This window comes from Cetorhinus maximus, chromosome 11, assembly GCF_964194155.1.
Source record: "Cetorhinus maximus chromosome 11, sCetMax3.hap1.1, whole genome shotgun sequence".
Taxonomy (NCBI): Eukaryota; Metazoa; Chordata; class Chondrichthyes; order Lamniformes; family Cetorhinidae; genus Cetorhinus; species Cetorhinus maximus.
This window is the reverse complement of record NC_135889.1, coordinates 82,192,735-82,209,812: the sequence shown is the minus strand read 5'-3', so window position 1 is coordinate 82,209,812 and position 17,078 is coordinate 82,192,735. Positions and strand designations below refer to the sequence as shown.

General features: G+C 44.5%; 1 protein-coding gene across 4 annotated transcripts in view; it reads right to left on the bottom strand.

Moving 5' to 3' along the window:
- cers6 (ceramide synthase 6) overlaps positions 1-17,078 on the bottom strand; it is a 332,569-nt gene that overhangs the window by 142,468 nt on the left and 173,023 nt on the right. The gene's annotated exons all lie outside the window — the stretch shown is intronic.

Below are 17,078 nucleotides of genomic sequence, written 5' to 3'. Positions count from 1 at the left end.
ACAATGCAGCTCTCGCCTCCACCAGAGCCATCATTGCACAGATCATTGGCTTACTTAAAACATGACTACCCTGCCTTGACCAGTCTGAAGGGTCTCTGCAGTACCCGCCAGAGAGTATCACAAACAGTTGTGGTCTGCTGTGCACTGCACAACGTGGCCATACAATATGGAGATCCGTTGCAACAGAACAAGAGGTAGAAGCAGAACTCCTCCTCAGATGAGGATGAATTGGATGAGCCTGAGGAGGAGGCCATGAACGTGCACGAAACTTTACTGGATGTCAAGGCCAAGGCGAGATGCGCCAGGGATACTAGGGACAACCTAATATACATTTGATTCATTCAAGAGTGAGGTACCTACATGACCATGTCCCATCACCAGAACTCCATTGCCTGATTGGGATATCAGCCTCCCTCTGGAGCTACATCTGCACCTACATCCTCTGCAATGGGAGCGGACCTTTGTAACACACTCGCTAGCGAATACTGGTCCCGAAGACATGCATCCATCAGCTTACTATGACAGAGAATTGAGATCCTGCACCATCATTATAGGGCTGCGAATGCACCTACAATGGTTCAATTGTCCCCATTGAGTGTAAATCATCTGTAAGGAGTGTTTGAGGACTTAGATAGTAGTAAGGGAAGACGTAAAAGGGTAGGTGTTGCATCTCTGATACTTGCATGGGAGGGTGTCATGGGAAGGAGAGGCGCTGGTGAGGTGATTGTGGAGAGTACCAAGGTGTCGTGAAGGGAGCGGTCTCTTTGGAATGTTGAAAGGGGAATGAGGGGAAGATGTGTTTTGTGGTAGCATCATGTTGGAGGTGGCAGAAATGGTGGAGCATGATCTATTAAGTATGGAGACTGGTGGGAAGGAAGGTGAGGACATGGGAAACCTATCGGGTTCTGGGAGGGAGGGGATGGGATGAGAGCAGAAGTGCAGGAAATGGAATGGACATGGTCGAGGGTCTTGTCAACGATGGTGGGGAGATTCCTCAGTTGAGGAAAGAAGAAGACATATTGGAAGTGCTGGTATGGAAGGCTGCATCATCAGAACAGATGTGTTGGAGGTGAAGAAATTGGAAGAATAGAATAGAGCCCTTACAGGAAATAGGTTGGGAAGGAGTATAGCCATAGAAACATAGAAAATAGGAGCAGGAATAGGTCATTTGGCCCTTCAAGCCTGCTCCGCCATTCTATATGGTCATGGCTGTTCGTCTATCTCAATGCCATACTCCCGCTCTCTCCCCATACATACACCTTGACATCTTTAGTGTCTAGAAATCTATTTCCTTCTCAAACATATTCAGTGACTTGGCCTCCACACCCTTCTGTGGTAGAGAATTCCACAGGTTTACCACCCTCTAAGTGAAGAAATTTCTCCTCATCTCAGTTATAAATGGCCTACCCCATATCCTGAGACTGTGACCCCTTGTTCTAGACCCCCAGCCAGAGGAAACATCATCCCTGCATCCAATCTGTCGAGGCCTGTCAAAATTTTATGTTTCAATGAGATCCCCTCTGATTCTTCTAAAATCCAGTGAATAGAGGCCTAGTCGACCAAATCTCTCCTCATATGACAATTTTGCTATCTCAGGAACCAGTCTAGTGAACCTTCGCTGCACTCCCTCTATGGCAAGTATATCCTTTCTTAGGTGAGGAGACCGAAACTGCACACAATACCCCAGGTGTGGTCTCACCAAGACCCTGTACAGCTGCAGTAAGACATCCTTGCTCCTGCACTCAAATCCTCCTGCAATGAAGGCCAACATATCATTTGCCTTCTTAACTGCTTGTTACACCTGCATGTGTGCTTTCAGTGACTGGTGTACAAGGACACCCAGGTCCCTTTGTACATCAATATTTCACAATCTATAACCATTTAAATAATACTCTGCTATTCTGTTTTTCTTACCGAAGTGGACAACTTCACAGTCATCCACGTTATACTGCATCTGCCCACTCATTCAACTTGTCTAAATCATCTTGAAGCCTCTTTAACATCCTCCTCATCACTCACATTCCCACCTAGATTTGTGTCGTCAGCAAACTTGGAAATATTATATTTGGTTCCCTCATCCAAATCATTGATATATATTGTGAATAGCTGGGTCCCAAGCACTGACCCCCGCGGTACCCCACTAGTCACCGCCTGCCACTCTGAAAAAGACTAATTTATTCCTACTCTCTGTTTCCTGTCTGTTAACCAATTCTTAATCCATGCCAATATATTACCCCCAATCCCATGTGCTTTAATTTTGCATACTAATTTCTTATGTGGGACTTTATCAAAAGTTTTCTGAAAATCCAAATACACCACATCCACTGGTTCTCCCTCATCTGTTCTGCTAGTTACATCCTCAAAAAACTCCAGTAGGCTTGTCAAACATGATTTCCCTTTCATAAATCCATGTTGACTTTGTTTAATCCTCTTTACATTTTCTAAGTGCCCTGTTATCACATCCTTTCCAACAGACTCCAGCATTTTCCCTCCTACTGATGTTAGGCTAACCGGTCTGTAATTCAGTGTTTTCACCCTCCCTCCTTTTTAAACAGTGGGGATACATTTACCACCCTCCAATCAGCCGGGACTGTTTCAGAATCTACAGAATTTTGGAAGATGACAATTAACATATCCACTATTTCCATGGCCCTGGGATGTAGATTATCTGGCCTTGGGGATTTATCGGCTTTCAGTCCCATTAATTTCTCCAGCACTATTTTTTTAACAGATGCTTATTTTCTTCCATTCCTCCTGCTCACTAGGCCCTTCATTTGTAGCATTTCTGGGAAATTATTTGTCTCTTCTGTGAAGACAGAACTAAAGTGATTGTTTAATTGCTCTACCATTTTCTTGTGCTCCATTCTGAATTATCCCCTTTTGGACTATAAGGTACCTACATTTGCCTTCACTAATCTTTTTTCTTTTTACAGAAACTTTTACAGTCCACTTTTATGTTCCTTGCTGGTTTACTCTCATACTCTATTTTTCCCCTCTTGATCAATCTCTTGGTCCTCCTTTGCTGAATTCTAAACTGCACCCAATCCTAAGGCTTGTTACTTTGTCCAGCAACTTTATATGACTCCTTTTTAGATCTAATACTATCCTTAATTTCTTTTGCTAGCCATGGTTGGGCTCCTTTACCTGTTGTGTTTTTGCGCCAGAAAGGAAGGTATAACTCTTGCAATTCATGCATTCATTCCTTAAATATTAGCATTGCCTATCCAGCCTTTCAATGGCGTTCCCTAATTATCGTAGCCAACTCATGCCTCATACCTTTGTAGCGTCCTTTCCTTAGATTTAGGACTCTAGTTTCGGATTGGACTACTTCACTTTTTATCCGAAAGAAGAATTCCATCACGTTATGGTCACTCTTCCCTAAAGGACCCCACACAAAAAAATGATTAATTAACCGCTTCTCTTTGCCAAATCTAGGATAGTCTATTGACTAGTTAGTTCCCCGTCGTACTGCCTGGGATGAAACATTTAAGTTATGAAGAGAGGTTGGATTGACCTGTGTTGTTTTCGTTGGAGCAGAGAAGACTGAGGGGCAACCTGATCGAGGTGTACAAGATTATGAGGGGCATGGACAGGGTGAATAGGGAGCAGCTGTTCCCCTTAGTTGAAGGGTCAGTCATGAGGGGACACAAGTTCAAGGTGAGGGACAGGACGTTTAGGGGGGATGTGAGGAAAAACGTTTTTACCCATAGTGGTGACGGTCTGGAATGCACTGCATGGGAGGGTGGTGGAGGCGGGTTGCCTCACATCCTTTAAAAAGTACCTGGATGAGCACTTGGCATGTCATAACATTGAAGGTTTTGGGCCAAATGCTGGTAAATGGGATTAGGTAGGTAGGTCAGGTGTTTCTCACGTGTCGGTGCAGACTCGATGGGCCGAAGGGCCTCTTCTGCACTGTGTGACTCTGTGATTCTCTTTCTGTGATTCTGTACTGGTCTAAAAAAACCATCTTGTACACACTTCAGGCATTCATTCGCCACAGTATTATTGTAAATTTGGTTTACCCAGTCTATATGTAGATTAAAGTCACCCATGATTACTGTAGCACCCTTGTTACATGCATCTCTAGTTTCCTGTTTAATGCCATCCCCTACCTTATCATTATTGTTTGGAAGCCTATAGGTCTACTGCTTTCTGCCCCTAGTTGTTTCTTAACTCCACCCAGACTGATTCTACATCTAGATTTTCTGAGCCAATATCCTCCCTCATTATTGCACTGATTTCATCCTTAACTAACAACGCCACGCCACCTCATTTTCCTTTTTGCTTGTCCTTTCTAAATATCGCATATCCTTGGATATTCAGTTCCCAGTCTTGATCATCCTGCAGCCATGTCTCCATAATTGCAATCATAGCATACCCATTTGCATCTATTTGCGCTGTTAATTCATCTGCTTTATTGCGAATGCTCCACACTTTCAGATACATTGCCTTTAAACTTGTCTTTTTAACATGTTTACACATCTTTTTTTGTACTATGGCCATATTTGCTGCTAGCCCTTGTTTCATCTGCCTTCCACTTTTGCTTTCTACTTTTCTCTTTCATTTCTATCTCTGTTTCCATCACTTGTGTCACCCCACTCAGGTCCCCATCCCCCTGCCACTCTAGTTTAAAGCCTCCCCCACAGTACTAGCAAATACCCCTGTGAGTCCTGCTGGCGTGCAACCCACGCAGCTTGTACAGGTCCCATCTTCCCCAGAAATAGTCCCAATACCTCAGGAATCTAAATCCCTCCCTCCTACGCCATCTTTCCAGCCACGCATTCATCTGGTCTACTCTCCTATTCCTGATCTTGCTAGCACATGGCACTGGGAACAATCCTGAGATTACTACCATCAAAGTCCTGCTTTTTAATTTATTTCCTAGCTCCCTATATTCTACTTTCAGGACCTCATCTCTCTTTTTACCCATGTCTTTAGTACCAATATGAGCCACCACCTCTGGATGTTCACCCTCCTCCTTCAGAATGTCCTGCAGCCGCTCAGTGATATCCCTGACCCTGACACCAAGGAGCCAACATACCATCCTCATGTCACGTCTGCAGCCACAGAAGCATCTATCTGTTCCCCTTATGATAGAATCCCCTATCACTACTGCTCTCCCACTCTTCTGCCTCCCCTCAGTGCAGCTGAGCCACTCGTGGAGTCATGGACTTGGCTCTTGCTGCAACCCCGAGAAACCATCTCCCCCAGCAGTATCCAAAACCAAAAATCTGTTAGAGAGGGAAATGGACCCAGGAGCCCCCTGCGCTACTGCCTAGTGCTTTTACTCTGTCTGTTGGTCACCCATTCCCTTTCTGCCTGGGCACACTTTACCTGCGGTGTATCCACCTCACTGTACTTGCTATCCATGAAGATTTCAGCCTTGCAGATGCGCCACAGTGACGCCAGCTGCAGCTCCAGCTCAGAAACACAGATTTTGAGTAGCTACAGCTGGAGACACTTCCTGCGCACGTGTTTGCCCTGGACACTGACAGTGTCCCTGACTTTCCACACCACACAGGAGGAACATTCCATGTGGCTGAGCTGCCCTGCCATGAATTACCCTTAAATCAATCCCTTTGCATCTACTTCCTCCAGTATCAAGAACATTAAATTTTTAGTAGGGACTTTACTTCTTATACCTAAAACACTACTTAAATTAATGTTATTATGAAGACAACCTTACAGTTACCAATAAATTGTACCAGTATTAGAAGGTAAATAAGTAAAACAAGTAAAATAAGTACAATTCTCACCAACCAATCACTTGCCTAGCTCCGCTCTCAGTCTTGCTCTTTCATGCGCTCTTTTATCCTCCCAGCTGCACTCTCAGTTTGACTCTTTCCCGCGTTCTTTTATCTCCTGGCTCCGCTCTCAGTTTCACTCTTTCTCGTGCTCTCTTATCTCCCCACTCCACTCTCAGTTTCACTCTTTCTCACGCTCTTTTGTCCTCCTCGCTTTGCTGTCAATTTTGCTCTTTCTCGCGTTCTTTTATCCTCCCAGCTCTAGACTCAGTTTCGCTCTTTCTCACAGTCTTTTATCCTCCCGGCTCCGCTCTTAGTTTCAGCCTTTCACGCACTCTTTTATCCCACAGCTCCATTCTCACTCTTGCTGTTTCTCATGCTCTTTTAACCTCCGAGTTCTGCTCTCAGTCTCGCTCTTTCTTGTGCTCCTTTATCTCCTGGCTCTACGCTCAGTCTTGCTCTTTCTCACGCTCTTTTATCCTCCCAGCTCAGCTCTCAGTTTCACTCTTTTTCACGATCTTTTGTCCTCCTGGTTCCGTTCTCAGCCTCACTCTTACTGGTGCTCTTTTATCTCCCAGCTCCATTCTCGCTCTCGCTGTTTCTCCCGCTCTTTATTCTCCCAGCTCCACACTCGGTCTTGCTCTTTCTTGCGCTTTTTTGTCCTCCTCGCACCGCTCTCGTTCTTTCTCGCACTCTTTCATTTCCCGGCTCTAGTCTCAGTCTTCCTTTTGCTCTTTTGTCCTTCCGGCTCCGCTCTCAGTTTCACTCTTTCTTGCGCTCTGTTGGCCGATATCCAGTTTTCCTGTGGCCATTTCATCTGTTGAGCTATCTTCTCAACTGAAATAAAGAATGCTTCAACACCTCTTTCCTCAAACTTTGGAAGAGTTTGTAGAAATTTAAACATCTCCCCACTGGGTTTTAGTTAGAAGGTTTTTTCATCATCAAAACATTCCTCAAAATCTGAGATCTCTTTTTTAACCTCCAGCCTTTTAAGCTGGTATTCCCTTTCTCATTCCTTCTCTTTCACCTGGAATTCCAGTTCCAGCTTCCTTTCTTTCTCCTGCCTTCCTGCTTGGTCCTTTTGAAATGCCGCTTCTTTGTCTTTTTCTGCTGCCTCAAGATTAAGTGTTTTTCGTTTCCTTTGCTTGTTCAAGTTCAAGGCTCTTCATTTCTAACTGAAGTCTCACTACCTCCAGCTGTGACTCACTAATGTCAGGTATCACTTCCAACTTCAAATGCTGTGCTATACCTTCAATTATGTCTGCTTTCCTTACCCCTGCAGGTAATCCCAATTGTAACATATCCGCCAATTCCATTAACTTAACTTTATTTACCTTTTGTAAACCAGCCAAAATTATAACTTCAACTCCCAGACAAGTCTTAGCAACTGCCAAAGCCACATTGCAGTCTCACCACTTCAAACAAAACCTCACACCAATTCCCGAATTCAAAGTGCTTCTTGTACTCATAACCTTCAGAATCACCAACTCTAACCCAGTCAAGGAATTTCAAATATATCCCGCAAAGCGTCCTCAACTTTGTTATGGCACAGCCGATGGTAAATACCAAAGGGGAGCTTGAAACAACTACCACAACTTTTTGCAATTTGTATAAATTTTGAGATGAAGGTCTCGAATTCAGTAGTAATAAGACCACCATGTCTTATCGGTTTCTTACAAAATTAAGTTAAACCTTTATTAATAGAAAAAATGATTTTAAGCACACACATAGATCTACAAATTACTGCTATGGTAACTTCTAAATCCTCTAGTTAATCTAACTCACAGTTACACTTCATTAAGGCAACAGTAAGACACATAGCTTTTAAAAGACCCAGGCAAAGAAACACAATACCCTGAACAATCCAATTCAAAGTGAGTTTTCCTAACTTCAGTTCTTTGTAGACAGCAGCTTGAGGCTTAGATGCTGGAGGCTTTCTCGCACTTGATTTAGATCTTAGAATGCCTACCCTTACACAAAACCTTCTCTCCTTTATACCTATTTTCCCCTTTGAATGCAAGTTCCCACTGTTTCACTATGCCTTTGGACTTTACCTCTCTAATAATAAAAATCTCACATAGTACCAATTTTACCAGTAATCTTTGGGAAAAATAAACACGTTTCTTAACTTCTCCTGGATAGGTGAAATGTTTCACCCCTCCTTTGAAATCAATCTAATCTGATTTATTTAAAAATGCAAATGTTCCCTTTACACCTACTTAACCTTTCAAACCGAGCTTATCTTCTGTTACATCAAAGCCTTCAGACCAGCTGCCTTTAATTCAATTAAGACACACACACACACACACACACACCACCACCGCAACCCCCCCACCCAACAACTATTACTCTACTTTACAATAACATTATGAAAACTATTATATCTTCCTGACACATAACAAGGATTCATAGGGATTCCCATAGCAACACCTAGGGAGAGCAATTCGACCGCATATTGCCACTTCTATCTATTGATATAAATAAAGAATGCTGCACAAGCTGCAGCCTGCAATGCTGCCTGCCCACAGGAAATTGATGTAAGTCTACATATACTGATACAAGTTGTGCCAGGTGAGCAAATTTCTACTTCCTTTCATTTGAGAACAAGTTTAGCCAGGAGGACAAGGGTGGTGGTGGATAGGGACTGGTTGGGCCTCTGTTCAATGAAGAAATAGAGAGCCCTCAGATCATCCTGGTGTGTGTAACGGAGGTGGACATCCATGGTGAAAAGGAGACAGTTAGGGCCAAGAAACTGGAAAATTGTTCAAGTGGTGTTGAAAGAGTCACAAATATTGGTGGGAAGAGACTGGACAAGGGGAGAAAATCCACAACATATATGCAAATCAAAATTTCCATTTAACAGCAGGGATTAGAAGCAATAGATCTTGTAATGCATGATTACAAGATCACACAAATACATAACAGATTTTAGTCTAGAAAAAAATATTAATTATATTTTATATAATATAGTTTTATAATATATATTTTATATTATATTTTGAACAGTATTTAAACATGAAAGCATTACAAGCTTGAGAAAGATGATGAAAATGTGAAAGATTAAAATTTAAGTCCCAAAAGCACCATTCTTCAACAAAATTAAAGCATCTTCTGAGGTCAAAACAGAAGTGCATCGGCATTCCCTACCTGTGTCAGATGGATAATTCAATTCAACATACTGTTAATTGATTGTATTTCCTTTAATTTTTACTGAATGACTACAATGGCCTCACATCAAACACAGGGTCTTCCAAATAACCTTTCAGTTGTCAATCGTTGAACCAGTGCCCTGCCTAATGAATGAAGATAATCTTTTCAGTGCAGAATTATCTTTTTTGACAGAGCCATCAGATGACGTTTAATCTCAAAATGATTCCCAGGAATGGGCTGATGACAAAGATGACTCCCCCACATGACCAGAATGATAACTCAGCTCCTGGCTCCATCTCACAAACTTCATAGCCACAGAAAGATTCAGATAGTACTGAACAGCACAACATAAATTATTAATGTAATGGAGCTATTTAGGATCTCTGCAGTGCTGCAGCATAACTGTATCATGAATGAAAATAACAGAAAGCAGTGTATGATAGTAGGCTCAGAAGTTCTTGCCAGAAATTCCACAGATGGATAATTTCAATAATTCTGGGAGAAAATTTGTGAGGGGCCCAATTGCAGGAATCCAAGTGCACAAGGATGGAAGGGGAGAGGTGAAAAATGAAGGAAGCGGGATACTTAACATTTAAAGTCTTCTGTGCAGTTCAGAGCTGAACAGGATCTTGAAGTAGATGGTGGCACTGAAAGGAAGAGGTGAACACTTAAGTTCTCTGAGCACTTCTGTTAAAAGTTAGAGAACAGAGGGATGCAATTTTTGGGAGTGCAAGGCATCGCATGTTCTGGAGTGGGCCAATTGGAAAGAATGGGACATATGAGGTATATCAGTTCCTTGCTGCAGGGAAAGTGGAAGATCATCTACGGGGATCTACAATGTAAAGAAAGATAGTAACAGACACACATGGAAGTTCTGTGTGGTCTCTTCCAATATATCTGGCGGAGGACTGGGATAGCAGAGGAGCCAACTGCCCTGCTATGCACCAACATACTCATTGTGGGGCAGCATGGAGAAACTGCCAGTTTCAAGAGCATCTGTAAACCTCGGTCCAATCATGTGAAATCCAGCTAACTGAACTCAACGTGGAGGCACTAAGTAAAGTACTGCAGGTCTTGGAGTGTCATCAGGAGAGGCTGATCAGGTTGCAAAGTATGCAGGACAGTCCCTCAAAGAGACTAAAGGATATTGGTTCAGTTTCTCTCAGGAATGTATGAAAATTTCTGATTTCTTGAGGTCCATTCACCAACTGGTAGAACCAGAACTGTGTTCCTCGTACCAGTGGAGTAGCTGCTGTACATACCTCAGAGACTGCTGCTCCTGCCAGCAGCAGCACAAAGAAACAATCCATCATCCCTCCACAATGCTGGCATCTGTGCAGAACTAGGCTGCCAAGGAGCTCATGACAAAGAGTTAGCTTGCCCCATTTCCATCCCAGGACTTGGGTACCTAATCTAACCGGTTGATAATATTTGGCAGCAGCTGACTGCATCTCCAATTCTAGGTCCTCAGGTAGCATGTGGAAGGAGAATTAGAATGAGACATAAAAAAACTTGCATGATAAGATGGGGTGTGCACAGTGACAAAACAAATAATTGTTTTTATAAATAATAATAATAAATCACTGGAAAATGTAACATAAGGATGGCTGAGCATTTGGTTCTTTTGTATGATAGCCTTCTGATGTTGGGCGGAATTTTCCCAGAATTGCACTAAGTGCAGTAGCAAAAGGGTAAAATGGAGTCCTACCCGCCAATGAAAATGGCGGGTTTTCACACCGTATCATTCCGAGCCTGCCTCATTATTTATTCACTACCGCAAAACACGCCATTTCCATGGCGAGTGGGGTCTCATTTTCCTGCCCGCCATTACCCTGTTGTTGCATTATGCTGGCCGCCATCTTTAAAAAGCAGCAGCCAGCACAGCGCTCATCGTCACCAGCTCACCACCATTGCCTGGGAGACATGGCCAGCACAGGAAAAAAGACTGTAGCGCCCCCCACCCCGCCTTCAATGACAGGTCCCTCGAATGACTGCTGGATGCCATGGAGGCCCGCCGGGATGTGCTCTACCCCTGCTCTGGCTGCAGGATGGGCAGCAAAGTCACCAACCCGGCTTGAGAGGCGGTGACATCGGTGGTCAGCGCAAACGCCCTGCAGAGGAGGGCAGCCACCCAGGGCTGAAAAATGATGAGTGATCTCCTCCTTTCCACCAGGATAAGTCAGTCTTTTCATCACTCTCAACTCACACACTCACAAACCCATCACACATCCACAGGGTCCTCACTCACTGCCAGTGCAAGGGACATCACCATTCACTCTCATACACACCTGCATTGTCCTCAGCCCTTCCAGAACATAGGGGGTGCTCTCTTGAATAGAACAGTAGAAATATTACTCAAATACCTGCATATTTAAAAAAATTAATTTATGGGATGTGGGGTTCGCTGGCTAGGCCAACATTTATTGCCCATCCCTAATTGCCCTTGAGAAGATGGTGGTGAGCTGCCTTCTTGAATTGCTGCAGTCCATGTACTGTAGGTACATCCACAGTGCTGTTAGGGAGGGAATTCCAGGATCTTGACCCAGGGACAGTGAAGGAACGGCGATATATTTCCAAGTCAGGATGGTGAGTGGCTTGGAGGGGAACTTCCAGGTGGTGGTGTTCCCAGGTATCTGCTGCCCTTGTCCTTCTAAATGGTAGTAAAAGCAATCTCAGTTTAATTAAATGCTACAGCTTAGGTAAAATAGTTCTAGGAAACCCTGTCTTTTAAATAGTGGCACACATTCTGAAGGACAAATTGAAAGGTAATCGTAAAAGAATCGAAGATGGCTGACATCATCCCTCCCAAACTCTATGATTTGCACATGGTTGCCACAGGCAGTCTGACTGCTTATTTAGTACATCCTAAAATTCTGTGCAATTTGTACCAGGGGTCTGCTGCATGGAAACCTGTGTACAGTAGATCAGTCAAAAATTCCAGACCCTACAAAGGCACAAATTTGGAAAGTTTAAGGCTGGAGTGCCCAAATTCAGCTGCCTCTTAATTTACTGTAAATGCTCTGTTTACTTAAAGCACAACATAAAGGAAGCAAAAAGGTAATATACCAAGTATTTAGTATTCCTGAAACAGAATAGCCCTGCAAACATCACTTTAGCAAAAAAAAAGAAATATGCTACCACTTAGCAGGAATCCATTAAAGAATACACAGATGATGGCTGTTCAGAGTCCTAAGGACTGATTTCTATGTACCTTTTTGCCTGATATGCTGAGCATTATGAAAGTGTAGGTTGAGAAACGAATAGAAATCCAGTACTGCATTTCTGCCATTTAATGTTGCCCTGTGATTTCTGGGACAATCCTATGGAGCCTGCACATGCCTGTGGAAGGCATGCTCCAGGAGGAGCATTATGAAAGAGGTGAGAGGAGGCATTTTCACCTTTCTTTCCATTGGAAACATTTGTTGGATGTTCCAGTGCAAGGGTACTTAAGAAAAATGTAACACTACCTGCAACTGCCTCTGAATTTCCAGATCCTACTGCTGGCATTGCCACGTGTGTTACAGGTGCGCTGCTCCTGTTTAGCTCTCAGGCAGAAAGGACCGAGGGCAAGCAGCCCAAGAGAATCTTGGAATGTTACAGCACAGAGACAGATCATTTGCTTTTTAGGCTTGTTTCTCTACATGAATCACATAGTTTAATCCTGCTTACCTGCTTGCTTCCAATACCCCTTAATATCACTAGTACTTGAGACTTCAGCAAAGGTTTCTGGCAAAGAATCCTACATTCTAATCACCTGTCATATTCCTTGTGACTATTTTAAATATACTTTCAAATTGAATTTGTAGCAATTTTTGAAAGAATAAATTCACATTGATATACTCCATAATGTTTTATGACTAAGCAGTAACAGATTTTAAGTCATTGATTGGAAGTTTCAGTTCAGTTTAATTTATAGTATTTCTAAAAGAGATTGAAACCTTAATGATGAATTCATCAATTTTTACTATATCATTGACATGCAATTACTGAGAATCACTGTCAGCAGTTTCTGGTTCTTCCAGTCAAAGCACTCCTCTTATTTATCTAGGCTAATTGGGTTTTCCATGAGGCATATTTTATCTCCTAAGACATAGGATAATTAATCCTATTGAGGACACATACCTCCTTTGTAAATCTCACATATTGCATTGATAGTTCCTTCACTTAAAGAATAGGGATTAGCAGTTTGGATAAATAAGGATTGATTTTACGAGTATGAGCTTCACCCACTAGAGTTTATATCAGGGATGCCTCACAATTTCTCAATATGTGTTCCCAGTAGAAATGACGTTCCACTGGAAGCACGGTCTTGTAAAATTAGCCCTACCAAATACTACCAAATACTTTGTGTTCCCAAACTGAACTACACACATCTGAAAATATATGATGCTTAAAAATCATAACCATGCCTGTTTAAATCCACCCAGGCTGCCTGAATTTGATGATGGCATTTATTTTAAAACAGCTCCATTAGGTTAACAGGTATCTAACCTGATTCCCACCTCAAAAGTGTTCTCTTAGCTCATTGATTGCGTATTTAGAAACACCATCTCCAAGTCACTGCAAAAACTATCATTGGAGCACCTCTAGTATAAAGAAATAAAACATCATTTATTAGAGATCTTCATCCACTCTTTACTGAACTTAAGTATTCAATTATTCAGCCCAATATTAAATTGCACAATACATTTGTGACTTTGCACCATATTACTAGCCAGCTGAATACAATCAAGTACATTACCCAATCCAACCCCTAGTACATATTTCATATTTCACACAATTTGAATCATATTTGTGAAAACTGAAAGTTACAAATAGCCAATGATACACATAATTATAACTGCATGATTACATCACTGATTTCTGATCTTACCCATGATTCTTTGGGAGATGGGTCTTTCTTTGACTGGTAGTTTTCAGAACTATGACTAATAGTTTTAAAGCAGCGTTTTCAAAATGCAAACAGCTATCACACGGGCCAGAATATTGTTGTCGGCGTGCGGGGGCGGGCCCAACACATTGACGCACAAAATGATGCGTGATGACGTCGGGCGTGCATCCCGTCATCGTGAGTCACTTAGATATTTCGTTCGGAGGGCACGCGCCAGAGGCAGCTGCGTGCTTGCCGAACTGTCAACGGCCTGTTAAGGCCATTAAAGAACCAATTAAAGTTGTTTGCAACACTGCCCATCCAAACCTTAAGGTTGGCGGGTAGGCAGAAAGCCCAAGCGGCCTTTGCGTTTTTTAAGAAACCTCATCCACGGGTGGGATGAGGTTTCTTAAAGCTTTTATTAATTAAATGAAAAAAATTTCCTAAATATAAAAACATATCCCATCTCACGTGAGAGTGTTACATGAGGGGACGTTTAAATAATTTTGCATTTTATTTGTAACAACATCTTTTTCATCAACTTAATCCCCCTGAGCAGCTCTGTGCCTCAGGGAGATTGCTGCGCTCTTTTGCGAAAGAGCGCAGGCCCAAACTTTTCCTCCTCCCCCTGCCCGCACAGGTAGTGCTGGCTAGAATGTCAGTGCATAGCGTTGAGGGCAATTCACACTCGCTTGAGGATCAGGCAGAGGCAGACTGTGCCCAGGGCGCCGGCAGTCGGAGGACAGCTGGAGACCAGGACGGTGCTCAGTCGAGGGCTGATGATGAGCCTCTGGAGTCATCCATTAGGCGGCAGATGCTGGATGTCCAGCGAAATGTGTGGGAGGGTCTGGTGGAGATCTAGGAGAGCATGCATGACATGGTCTCTCTTGTGGAGGAGTCCATGCGGAGCATGAGCAATGCGTTGACCCTCATGGCCGAGCGCACAACCTCCTCCATGGAGAGAGTGGTGACTCTCATGGAGAGACAACTCTAGGGACAGAATCAGGGGTTCCTGGGGTTGCACTCTGACCTGCAATCCCTCACACAGGCAACCTCAGGAGGTCAGTGTCAGTGTGGGAGATGGATGAGGCACCCAGTATCCCAGCTAGGTGCCCGTCCATCAATGGTGAGCAGGGAGGGTCCAGAGCGACCTCACGTTGGTGCACAAGCTGCTTGTTGTCTCTGCATACTCCTCTCAGGGTGCTCTGGATGACAACAGCAGCTCCTCTGTTCCTCTGCCAGTGACTGTGGCATCTGATGAGGCTGCAATGACTGGGGAGATGCCAGCCGTGGCACTGGCCGCTCCCTCTCAGGTGGGGCCTGCACAGGCTCCACAGGCCAGAGGACGACCACCAAGGTCATCGTGGCCAAGAAGACAGCAGAGTCAGCAGGCTGCCTCTATTGCCACTGCCAGCGAGGTGGGTGGCAAGAAGACACAGCAGTCGCAAACATAAGTTTAAGGCACCTTGAGCACAAGAAGGACTGTTCATGGGTGATCTTCTGTTCTGCCATGTTTTGTGAATATGTTTTCTGGTGTGACCATTAACACCTTATATTGTTATGTTAATTTGATCTGAGTGCCAACATGATATAAATTTTGCTTTGGTCTTATTGGCCTGAGTATGCTTCACTCGTTTTGTAGGTGCAGGACACACCAGTAAGTAACGCTGAACGTGAGTGGCTCTAAACTTTATTACACAGGCACTGAGTGGACTTTGGGTTCAAAGGAAAGGGACATTTCAAATATCCTGGCATGAGGTGGAAGCAGATCTTTGGCAGTCGAGCTGAAGGAGCGTTGGATCAAGGTGTCCCTGGTGTCCCTGCCTCCCTGAAGGATACAGAAGTCTGCTTCCACGCCCTCAGCATTCTCTTCACCGTGCTCCTCTTCTGACTCATCACTGGATTCATCATCCGTGGCTTATGGAGCTGCCTCAAGATCATCTTCCTCCAGCGGGTTCCCCCTGGCCAATGCCAGATTGTGGAGAGCGCAGTATGCAACCACTATCAGTGACAGCCACTCTGGAGGGTATTGTAGTGCATTCCAAGAACAGTCCAGGCATTGGAAGCGCATCTTCAGAAGACCTATGCTCCTCTCTATCACCGCCCTTGTGGAGGCATGATTCCTATTAGAACATTGCTCTGCCTCTGTTCTTGGGTGGTGGAGAGGCGTCATAAGCCACCTTTTCAATGGGTAGCTCTTGTCACCCAGCAGCCATCCGTCCAGTTGAGCTGGAGCAATGACCAGCCTTGGCACCTGTGAGTGCCTCAGGATGTAAGCGTCATGGGAGCTGCCAGGGTACCTTGCATAGACTTGCAGAATCTGTGTCTTGTGGTTACAAACTATCTGGATGTTCATCAAGTGGAAGCCCTTCCTGTTGAGAAAGGCACCCGGCTGACCCGCTACCGCCTTGATGGCCACATGTGTGTAGTCGATGGCACGCTGGGTGCAGGGGAACCCAGCAATCACTGCAAACCTTCTGGCTCGCTCAGCCAGGCTGGCCTCGTCCGTATGGAAATGAATAAATGTCACTACCCACCTGAAGAGAGCATCAGTCACCAGCTTGACACAACTGTGGACAGCTGATTGGGGTAGTCCACAAAGATCCCCCACTGATCCCTGTAAAGGGCCGGAGGTATAGAGGTTGAGGGCCACTGTGATGGGGTGTCCGCCCACACAGTCGGAGCTGATCTCAGGCCCAATCATCTGACAAATGGAGGTCATGGTCTCCCTTGAGAGGCGGAGCCTCCTTCGGCACTGCACCTTGGACATGTTGAGGTAGCTGCATCACCACCTGTAAACCCTGGCAGCAGGATAGTGGCATCTTCTGTGGCCCCTTTCGCCTTGGACTACCTCCTGGCCTTGCACCCCTTGTGCCTGCACCTCTCCTCCCACAGGTTGCTTCCCTGGATGCTGCATTGGGACACCTGGCCCCCTGTCCCTTCTGCCCCTCTCTTCCTCCTCAGAGGGGGTGCCACCAGTGGAGACCACAATCCCCATTACCAGAAATTTACCAAGGTGCCTTAGATAGCACCTTCCAAACCCATGACCACTACCATTTAGAAGAACAAAGGCAGCAGGTAGATGGGAACACCATCACCTAGAAGTTCTCCTCCAAGTCACTCACCATCCTGATTTGGAAATATATCACCGTTCCTTCACTATCGCTGGGTCAAAATCCTGGAACTCGCTTCCTAACAGCACTGCAGATGTACCTACACCACATGGACTGCAGCGGTTCAAGAAGGCAGCTCACCACCACCTTCTCAGGGGCAACTAGGAATGGGCAATAAATGCTGGCCCAGCCAGTGAAGCC